The 11,286-nt window shown below is 38.1% G+C and overlaps 1 protein-coding gene across 4 annotated transcripts in view; it reads left to right on the top strand.

Moving 5' to 3' along the window:
• The first annotated feature begins 254 nt into the window (after nucleotides 1-254).
• Nucleotides 255-11,286, top strand: part of LOC136862776 (DNA-binding protein P3A2) — a 298,693-nt gene continuing 287,661 nt past the window's right edge. For 2 of the 4 annotated variants that reach the window (XM_067139026.2, XM_067139028.2), the window contains exon 1: nucleotides 255-521. The gene's annotated coding sequence lies outside the window, so the exon portion shown is untranslated. Of the gene's footprint in view, nucleotides 632-11,286 lie in introns of all 4 variants that reach the window. The other 2 variants (XM_067139027.2, XM_067139029.2) reach the window with 1 other exon arrangement.

Below are 11,286 nucleotides of genomic sequence, written 5' to 3'. Positions count from 1 at the left end.
AGAAATTCGCCACAATTATTGGCCATTATTGCTGTCATCGAAATACTTGAGAAAGAAGAGTATGTGTGCGACCGTTGATGTGTGCAAAAAAAAAAAAAAAAAGCTGAAACATATGTTTTTCGGCCATTGATTGTAATAGATATTCTGTACTTCATACAATACCCAATATTTCACTCTCAATTGTGGTATTTTTGCCTAAGAAGATTCGGCCTCTTTGATCCCCAGCTATGGCGAATGACTTCACGGAATAAAGAGAGATATATATGGCATCCATATCTTGCATGATGATGTAAACACAGTGACCTGTGTGTTGTGTACTGGGAATAACACCTAACCCTTAAATCGTAAATATGGAACTCTTCAGTGAAGGTGGTTGCTATCATTGTTGCTAAAAACGTATCAACTTAAGCTTAACTTAATGCTTAAGCTGTATCTTTCATGGCCATGTTGGTGATTCGGGGGCCTTAGGCAACGAAGTACATAGACAAGACGTTTGATCAACAGTTGCTCATCTGTCAGTGGTACGTACGTTATGTTTCCCTCCAAGTTTGGAGCAAAATGTGTCACGTTGTTTCTGTTCGCATTACTGTTTCAGTGGTGAATTGGATATACAGTTACTGTTATTGGACAAGTAAGTGATTTTGCATAAATTGCCTTAGGTAGGCTTTGAATAGCCCCTGTATGAATGTTGGTTGGTAAAATGCGAATTATGTACCGTGTTGAGATTTGACGTATTTTCAAATTATACATTACTAGTTTGTTGCTATCTGACACTTTTAATGTGATTATGTTTTATTCAGAAAGAACTTTCTTTTCAACCTATGAAGTAGAACACTTATTGTCTGTATTCAGGTTTTAAGTGATTTCCTGTAGAATTTGAAAGAATTTTTAGTGAACTTCATTTGTTTTTTCTTCACACTTTAAAGTAATATATATTTATTATGCTTCTGTGTTTTGTAGTTAAGTAAGTGCTTACGTTCCTAACCTAGGATAGCATGCAATATCTGCTTTAAATTTACAACGCTCTACTCTTGTGGACCTATTTCATGTGATTGCTCGACTTAAAGAGGTTATAATATCCCTCGATGGGATATTGGAAATCTGCAGAAACGTTTTGTGTACACAAATTTTAACATCACCCCTTTGTGAAATTCATGTTCGCTGTGGTACCGTACTCAGTTCTGCGAGGTTCTTGTTTTTAACCTTTTTGTTTTGCCGTTATTTTTAAATAGGCTATAATATTTTACCGTATGTGATCATTACAAATGAGTGACTTCTTAGCTCAAGTTGGCGGGTTCGATCCTGGCTCAGACTCAAATACGCCAACCCCGTGTCGGTAGATTTACTGGCAAGTTAAAGAACTCGTGTGGGACAAAATTCTGACACCTCGACGTGTCCAAAAACTGTGAAAATAGTTAGTGGGACGTAAAACCAATAACATTATTACTGTTATTACAAATTGGCTGAGTTGATAATCAGACAGTTGCAGTAAAATGTTTATCTATGATCTCATTGGGGGTTTGTAATATGAAGTTACTTGTTGGACTAAATAGTTGTTATCAAAAATTGTCTGTTACTTATTCATTAGATAATCCATACCCATCAAGTATCGGTAGGTAGTCTAATCGACTAATTAACTTATAGGCCTATAGGCTATCACAGCTGGATAGGCACGTGAATGGTGTGCCAGTGATTGTACAATTGCCTTCTGGTACAGTCAGCTGACATTTAGGGTTGCTTAAAGATTTATTAATATGTTACAAAAACATTTTGATCATCAGCTTCATGTAGGTCTGCATATTGTGTGTGAAATTTTACAGTTAACCAGAGTTGTTTCATGTAAACATCTTCAAATGCCACTGACCTCAGCTGAGATTGAATCTGTTATCTTGGGAACAGGACGACAGTGATTTACCAACTGCACCACTGGCTGAATGAAATGGTCATTGGCGCTATACAGTAGAACCTCGGTGGTCTATTCGGATTCGAAAATATTTCAGATTTTCTGGAAAAAACGCGTAATGGGTTACTGTGTGTACAGTTAACTTACAGCTTCACTATTAACAGCTGCAAGGCAATGTAGCATTTAGTTTAGCAAGTGTAGTTCCTTACGCTAAAAGATTACTGATTTTTCCAGTTATGGGAAAGTTACTGTGTTTTCATGTGTGCATTGTTTCCTTGCTAGGAGTTTGAGGGTCTGTCTAACATTTTGTTAAGTTATGGAGTAGTTCTGTGTAGAAATCAACAAGTACTAGTTCAGTTGGTTTTTGAGGTTGTTGCACTGTTTGAGGCCTTCAATCAAGCTATAATTTTCATATAATTTCTTACCGTTTTGTACAAATCCCCTTTTTACTTTATTCTCATAATGTTTCAAGTTTGTCACTAAGCACTCATAGCTCTTCTCATGCAAAAGCATTGCTCTCTCCTGTTATTATTAATTTGTAATGACTTGGGGTTTGCGACAGCAACCATTGCGTTAGTGAGAGTTTCCTTTACTGCACCAGTTATTAACCTCAAGGTTTTGTACTCGTTAAAGGGGCATAGGGTTATGCTGAGATGTTCTGACAAGTTTTTTCACAACAGATGTCATTATTGGCAAGAAATACTTCTGTTATGCTAAGATTAGATTTGAGCCAGTCTGAGTGGCTCAAGACGGTTGAGGTGCTGGCCTTCTGATCCCAACTTGGCAGGTCCGATCCTGGCTCAGTCCGGTGGTATTTGAAGGTGCTCAAATACGTCAGCCTCGTGTCTGTAGATTTACTGGCACGTAAAACAACTCCTGTGGGACGAAATTCCGGCACCTCGGCGTCTCCGAAAACAGTAAAAGTAGTTAGTGGGATGTAAAGCCAATATTATTATTATTATTATTATTATTATTATTATTATTATTATTAAGATTAGATTTGAAGGAGAACAACCCCATTTGCAAGCTACAAGATGTATAAACACACTTAAATATTTATGAGAGATAGTTTTCTTCCTTTCATTTCTTCCAGGTTAATATCTGATCGGATATTACTCCAAGGTAATTTTGGCTATTGTTTGATGATTCAGTGAAAAGGACTAGAATGCTGTTTTTGAGGTGTTCATCGCCAAGTTGTTCTTTTTTCTTAGTTTTCAAGTAACCAGTGCACTGTTGAGAATTTGCTCAGTTCTTATCTCAACCCTTCTCTCTTTTTTTCTCTCAGTCCAGGAGACCAGATCATTGGCATTAAGTAGACAGTTAACTCCAGGGACTGAGTTGAACTCTCTAATCAAATCACTGATACATGCATTGAACAAGGTGCAACTTGATACATCTCTCTGAGCCAGACAGGTTTACAGAATCTTCTTCTTCTACTGCGTTTCCCATATCTGTGGGGTTGCGGGTGCGAACTGTGTTTCACATGGTGATTTGGCACTGTTTTACGGCTGGGTGCCCTTTGTAACGCCAAGCCTATGTGGAGGAATGTAATCACAATTGCGTGTTTCTGTGGTTGTTGGCTCTGTAGTGTGTTGTCTGAATATGAAGAGGAAAGTGTTGTAACAAACACAAACAAACAGTCCCTGAGCCAGAAGAATTATGAAAAAATGAAAACCTACAACCTGTTTTCCAGTCATTGACCGGGTCAGGAATGTAATGAATGAAACATATATAGGCTATTACAATGGGGTCGCCACACCCAAGGTGATTTATTAATGAGTGATAAATGCTATGAAATGATATTGGAGTGTGTTGCTGGAAGGAAAGATGACAGGGAAAACCGGAGTACCCGGAGAAAAACCTGTCGCGCCTCCGCTTTGTCCAGCACAAATCTCACATGGAGTCACCGGGATTTGAACCACGGTATCCAGCGGTGAGGGGCCGACGCGCTGCCGTCTGAGCCACGGAGGCTCCCAGAAGAATTAATCAAACACAAAATAATCTCTGACCCGGCCGGGACTCAAGCCCGGGACCCTCTGAACTGAAGGATTCAGCGCTGACCATTCAGCCAAAGAGTCGGACTAGCAGGTTTACAGAACATGGTAATTAAAGTAACGGTCCTCAAATCGTATCCTAGATGATCATTGATTAACAAATGATTCAGTCCAGTGGAGTAAGTTTTATCAGACCCCAGTGGTCAGTCGTGTCATATATTATTTTCCTTCCAGACGGAATCATAAAGTTGACTTGAGATTACAATCAGCTTACCTGACTGTTTGGTGTGGTTTTACAAGCTCCTTCATTCTTAGTCCGTTTTTGACTGAGGAGATGACCCTTCGTGGGCCTGTTAGGTGTACAGTGACATGTACGTTATAGGGACCTCCTTGTGCAACACATGCTTCCAGCTTTGCAAGAACACAACTGTGACCACACTGTTATTTTCATGCAAGATGGGGCACCGCCACGTCGCTCACCAGGTGAAAGATTTTCTGTGAGAAACGTTCAATAACGACCACATCATCTCTAGGTACTTCCCATATGCATAGCCTTCAAGATCCCCCGTTCTAAATCCATGTGACTTCTGGTTGTGGGGATATTTGAAAGATCGTGTCTATCAGGGACCTAACCGGTCTCAGCCTGATCTAAAGGCTAGTGTATACGACATGTCACTCTGATTTCACCCGATATGCTGTGGTCAGGGGTCAACCCTGCTGTGTTACAGATACAGCATGTTGTTGAGTTCGGAGGTCATATTGAACAGTGCTTGTACCCAAAAATCCTAATAAACGTGCCAAAACCACCATTACCATATGTTTGATCTTTCCTGCCTTTCTTCTGCGACCCCACTGCTGCTTACAGTACCATATTTTCATATGGTGGCAAATCTTGGAACTAAGAAATGTGGCATAATTCGTGACTGCTTTGCTTAGTTCCCATATCCACGAAATATGAGACTCTTACAATCATTACAGCCACGCTGTACTGCGCTGAGCACCGTCAGGTTAATTGTGGACATCCCTGTATGTATGTATGTATGTATGTATGTATGTATGTATGTATGTATGTATGTAGTCCAAAGGTTATGGGACCATATTTTCAAGGTCCCCAGATTTTTCAAAGTTAATACTATGCTGGAGAGATTTTTATATTTAACACTTTTTTTTAAAAAAATCCTGTACTTCCCAAGGCTGAATGTCCCCATGCTTTGTCCTGATCATTCCATGTCTTTGCAGTCCTTCATCATTGTATATCTGTGATACTTTTACTGATGTTCATTTCCTTAGTGTTGAGCATATGGGTAGTCTTAGAATGAGGGCTGATGACCTAGATGTTAGGCCCCTTTATACAACAATCATCATGTCACAGAATGACCGAGCGAGTTGGCCGTGCAGTTTGGGTCGCGTAGATTTGAGCTTGCATTCAGTAGATAGTGGATTCAAATCCCACCGTTAGCAGCTCTGAAGATGTTTTCCTGTGGTTTGGACCTCCAGGTGAAAGAATCATAAAGAATATTCCTCAATTTGGAGTTGATTTCTTGATACACAGTAGAATTCTAGATTCTATTATTGATTTTATCCTCAAATTTGTCAAGAGTAGCATTATTAACAATTAAAGTGGAAAACAAGATTTATACATTGATAAATGTTTATGCTCCAACAAATGAAAAGAACAGAACTGACAAAGAGGGAACAGATCAATTTTGGAATGAACTTGACCAATTGGTAACAAATGTACCTGATACTAACATTAAAAGTCTCCTTGGTGATTTTAATGCAAAGATTGGACGTGAGGGACTTATCAACCTTAGACAATAAATTCTTCAAAAAATAAGTTCATTTTTTAACTCTTGATAATTTCTTTTCTTCCCAAAACTTCTTCATTCTAGTTCAGTTAAACTTGTCAAGAAGACTTTCGTGTGGTGATTGTTGAGAGAAATACTGTAGCGTTTCAGTCGCCCAGTAAACAAGAATATGAGGGAAGAGCATGTTTAGATCTCGAGACAAGAAAACTAATTATAGAAGCTGCTAAAGGACTTTCAGAGAGAAAAGCTTGCTGCAGGGAAACTCAAATATACACAATTGTGAAGAACAAAAATACAATTTTAAGTGAGTTGGAGGAAGACAGAAATTGAGCAGTGAAAAGAATGCGGGAGTCAGTTTTCGGAGAAGTGAACGTTGCGGTGTATGAGTGGTTCCGGTGTGTTCGATCACAGAAACTGTGAGTGAGGAATCAGAAATGTGAGATTAATTCAAGTAGAAAATTTGTGTGTCACGTTGAGTCATTATTCCATTTTTGAGAATATTGCAGAAAAGAAAGAATTTGCTAAATTTACACACCCAGCTGAATTATTACTTCCCGGAGCTGTAATGATTGTTAAGGCTGTAAAATTGCTTCTAATATCTCTCAGGCAAATATTTAGTCAGAAATTATTTAGAAGAATCAAAATAATGATGTATGCTTCTATTTAAGATGGATGTCCTCTGCTGTTAAAATGTTTGACTAATTTTTGCAACCTTGTTTTAGTCGACTCCTCTTGTAATGGGCATTTTTCCACGGGACTGATAATGTCCGCCGAAGAGAGGTTCGGCTGTAGTAGGAATATACCACCTATATGCTTAAAATAAACACTTTAAAACTACGGACTGTATTATACATTTGCAGAATAAAAGTATGTTTTACTCTGTCTTGACTACTAGAATTTGTTGATTTTGACGTCCTCTTGCTAGGCCTACGTTAAATATGACTTTACTATTTTAGTTATAGCTATGTAGTTATTTAGCTACGGTATTTACTCGCGTATATGCCTCCATCGCATATTTCCCCCGCTCTTTTATTTTTTTTCGGGACTGAAAACCAAATTTTATTTTTCCCAGCAGAATTTATAGTGATTAAGAAGATTGGAAGAAGAGGTGAAAATTCAGAAAGTTTCCTTATAAATCGGAAGGGTTGACTGGTATGTCCTAATGTATAACACATGCTTTCCAGCTGGTCACGGTTGCACCCCTTCCCATGCACTCCTTTTAAAAATAACTTGCAGGCTGTGCAGTGGTGTTCCAACTTCCGCATTCCCGAAGGAAACTTTCCACCAGGAATCCACATTCGAGTGCAAGAGAATAGTTGGATGGTCGGCGAATTGCTGGAAGAGTGGCTGAATACTGTATGGAGAAGACGTCCGGGAGCCTTATTACAGCTGAAGTCTATGCTTGTTTTGGATAGTTTTAGAGGTCATCTTGTGGATTCCGTGAGGGTAAAAAATTACAGAGATGAGATCGGACCTCGTAATCATATCTGGCGGTCTGAACTCAGATCATGTAAGGATTTAAAAGTCGAACAGACTTATTAATTAAACTGATAATTTCACTCCTGCCAGGAAATACTCAACACAACTTAACACAATAAATTCCAAACTCAACAATATGGACAATAAATGCTTACGTTTAGAACAAAAAGTTCACACTCCTATTAAAAATACTAGAATCAAGACAACTCAACTTATATTTATTACCATTGTTCTTCAGCCTCTCAATGTTTCAGTGAACAAGCCCTTCAAAGATTACCTGCGTAAATTTTATACGGAATGGATGTCAACGAATGTGCATAGTTTTATACCAACAGGAAGAATTAAAAAACCATCAATCGAACATATGCACCAGTGGATTCTCCGAGCATGGGCTACGATCCCTGAACGTGTGATTAGCAAAAGTTTCAAAAAAAAAAAAAGGACATATCCAATTCTCTCGATGGATCAGAGGACGACATAACGTGGGTGGAGGACTCGGACATGCAAGACGATGATGAGAGCGATGGTCTACAAGCTGAATCATTAGATGAGAGTGATCGTGCATGAGAAAGGTAAGTTGCAACATGTCTCTACTTCGTGTCCGCATGACGTGAAATAATCGAAAGGCGTGGATATTTTCAGAATGGATTTTTGTCTCATTGGCAGGTGGCTGAAAGTGCGGTAGAGCGAGTATGCTCTTAAGCCCAGAATCAAGCTTCTTTCTTCCGTGAACACCGTAGAAGTGGAAACCTATTACACGCAACTTACTGAACATTGTTTCAAGTTTTAGCGCAATACCTTTCTTTATGCATATATTCATTGATTTGCATGATTAAATAAGTGTTATTTATTAACGTCCTCTTTCCTGCAAATCAGTATTTCTCGTGTTTTCTTTAAAATGGCCATAGCCTACAACTTTTGCTCGAACTCGGAAGACATTGTGTAATTCCCCCCAATTCCTTGCCTCAGAATAGTGAAAAAAGTGGGGCAAATATGCAAGTAAATACGGTATTATTTAGTTATTTTTCTATGTTACACTTGACGTAGACTTAGCAAGAGGACTTGAGAATCAACAAATAGTAGTAGCTAAGATTAAGTAAACCACATTTTTATTCTGTAAATTTATAATACAAATTGTCAATTTTAGTTATAATGGCTGAGGATGACTCTTAAACGGTCAAAACCGGTCCCATGACGCATTTAATGTAAATATAACCCTCATCAAATATTTATTTGTATTGAATAGGTAGACCTCCCTTCAATTCTTATACACTAAAACCTCGATTAACCGTTCTGCGGATTATCCGTCGCCAAAAAAAATCTATTTTTTAAAAATGCAATGTACATTTGCTCCAAAACTGAATGAGCGTACTCTTGATGTCAATAATAATGTTATTGGTTTTACATCCCACGAACCACTTTCACAGTTTTCGGAGACGCCGTGGTGCCGAAATTTTGTCTCGGAGTTCTTTTACATGCCAGTAAACCTACCGACACAAGGCTGACGTATTTGAGCACCTTCAAATACCACCGGACAGAGCTAGGATCGAACCTGCCAAGTTGGGGTCACAAGGCCATCGCCTCAACCGTCTGAGCTACTCAGCCTGGCTCTTGACGTCAAGGTATCTTCAGACAGTATTCTGTTTTGGAGCGACTGTACATTGACTCCCAACTCCTGAGTCCACGATCATAATGTACAGTAACTACTGTACGTACACGCGCATAGACCAGCAATCTGCATTGGAAGCATGACTTCATACATTTTTTTACTACGTAATTTTATGTTGTGTAAAATTATTTAACTTTTAACTGTTACAAAAGAAGAGGGATGCTATTCAAATTCAACAGTCACAAACTTTATTATCCATTCCATTGTTAACAAATAATGTACTGTAATGTGCCCTCTCCCACCCCACGGAGCATCGAGTACGGTATGCTGGTCATTTCTACTTCAGAATGATACCTACAACTTATTTGGTAGCGTGTAACACCTCCGAGTACCTTACGTAGATCTTTCATATCGTTCTCTCTCAAGGTTAAATATTTTCACCACAGGCTACTGCATCATTAATATTTCACACTGCACAGGAATCGGAAACCAGCCTAGCGGTCTGTCATGGTCAACCTCCGCTATTAATAGACAGGTAGGCTACGTTCTGTACTGTAGTGCAAAGTAAGGAAATGTGAGAGTGACTGATAAATTTGAACATTTATTTTCCATTGTAACAGCCGAGAAATGTTGAGATTGAAATCTACAGTAAAATGAAAACGTGTAGTTTTAACCATACAAAATAAAGTTAATATAATCGAATGGTTAAAGAAAGGTGAACTAGTCTCAAATTTAGCATCAGAGTTTGGTGTGGGTGTGACAGCAGTGCAGGGCCTAATAAAGAATAAAGACAAGACCTTTTGAATTGAAAAGGTGTATTTCCTTACATTAAAATTACTTGTGTGATTCTCAGTTCAGTACGGAACAACCATGAAGTTTTTAACTTTAGATGAGTTCTGACAGTTCACATGGACTCGCTAAAAGAAAAACAATGAAAGCATCATCTTCAAAAGAACTGGATTGTTAAAAAAATGAACAATATTGGTGATAATTTACATCCCTGCTTAAGTCCAATATTTGAATGTATCTCTCCTACTGTTAAGTCTTCCTTTACTTTAATTTTATGGATCACATCTGGAAAGGATTGATTGGATTGATTGATTGATTGATTGATTGATTGATTGATTGATTGATTGATTGATTGATTGATAATTCCTTGGCCACAATCATTTTGACATCCCTATTCTAGCCAGCTTTGCAATGACAGCCTGCTTGCTCAGAGAGTCAAAAGCTTTTTGAAGGTCTATAGCTTCAATATACATCGTGATTCAGCCGCCCCTTCCAATGTAGTTTTATGCAACCCACAAGATTTATTTATTTATTTATTTATTTATTTATTTATTTATTTATTTATTTATTTATTTATGTCTTTCTGTACATGGCCGGGCTCAGGCTATGAAGCCTGCTATTATGCCAAACCATATAATTATGCACCTGCATAAACATAATATATATTGAATATTATAACTACTTAAAATTAAAAATAATTTTAATTTAATTTAAAGTTAACGTGAAATGTAATTTAAATGAAATTTAAAGTATCATAAAAATAATTTTAACATTTTAAACTGAATTTATATTTACTATTATTAAATCTATATCTCAAAAAATTTAAAGTATAATGTTACTAACCTTTCATTTACATTTTATTCATTTAACTTAATAATCTAACGTAGGGATCATACTGATGACCTTGAGGGTGTTTCTGCCTGAAGGAGAGAGGTAGTTGAAATCTATTCTCAGGTAATCTGGTTTACCTGTTCGCAGTATTTTGTGCAGAAGAGAAACAGTATCGTACTTATAGACATGATACATAGGCTTTTGAGCTTATTCCATGTCAAGAAAATAAGGTTAAATTCTTATATTTCGCAGAGAACTGTGCTCTGCGTCATCAGAAGAAAATCTCGACTGTCCACAAGAAAGGCTTCTTAAACAACGAGCTTTTGAATTTAGACGTTATAATAGAAGTGGAAATGGTATGTTCATTCGTCACCAGATGGCTCCCCGGACGCGGTACAGCGCTAGCGTTCGAAGCGGAAGCTGACAGAACCATCAGAATCAGTCTAAGAGGGTCACATAACATGTGTAACTAACATATCACATTGATAGGTGTATGACATTGACACAAGCTTGGAATGAAACATCTGGCGACGAGGAACGTACGAATTTGGAAAACACTGAGACAAAATAACAATAGTGAAGTGACAGGGAAGGGAACTACCTACGTAAATCCTTAATGGCTGGCAACCAGGTATTACTTAATTGATAACCAGTGTCCCTGTTGAAATTGTTAGGATTTCTACGTATGGACAGCAGGATACATCCTGGGGTATACGAAGTTCCCTGTACTTGCGGTAAGGTATATATCGGCCAAACATGCTGGTGCATTGGTACCCGTATCAAAGAACATGAACGTAATGTTCGTCTCGACCAACCAGACAAATCAGCAATAGCTGAGCACGCTCTATCGTCGGGTAATGATGTCATATTCCA

The sequence above is a fragment of the Anabrus simplex genome, chromosome 2 (assembly GCF_040414725.1).
Source record: "Anabrus simplex isolate iqAnaSimp1 chromosome 2, ASM4041472v1, whole genome shotgun sequence".
NCBI lineage: Eukaryota > Metazoa > Arthropoda > Insecta > Orthoptera > Tettigoniidae > Anabrus > Anabrus simplex.
This window is presented reverse-complemented; position numbering and strand designations above follow the sequence as displayed.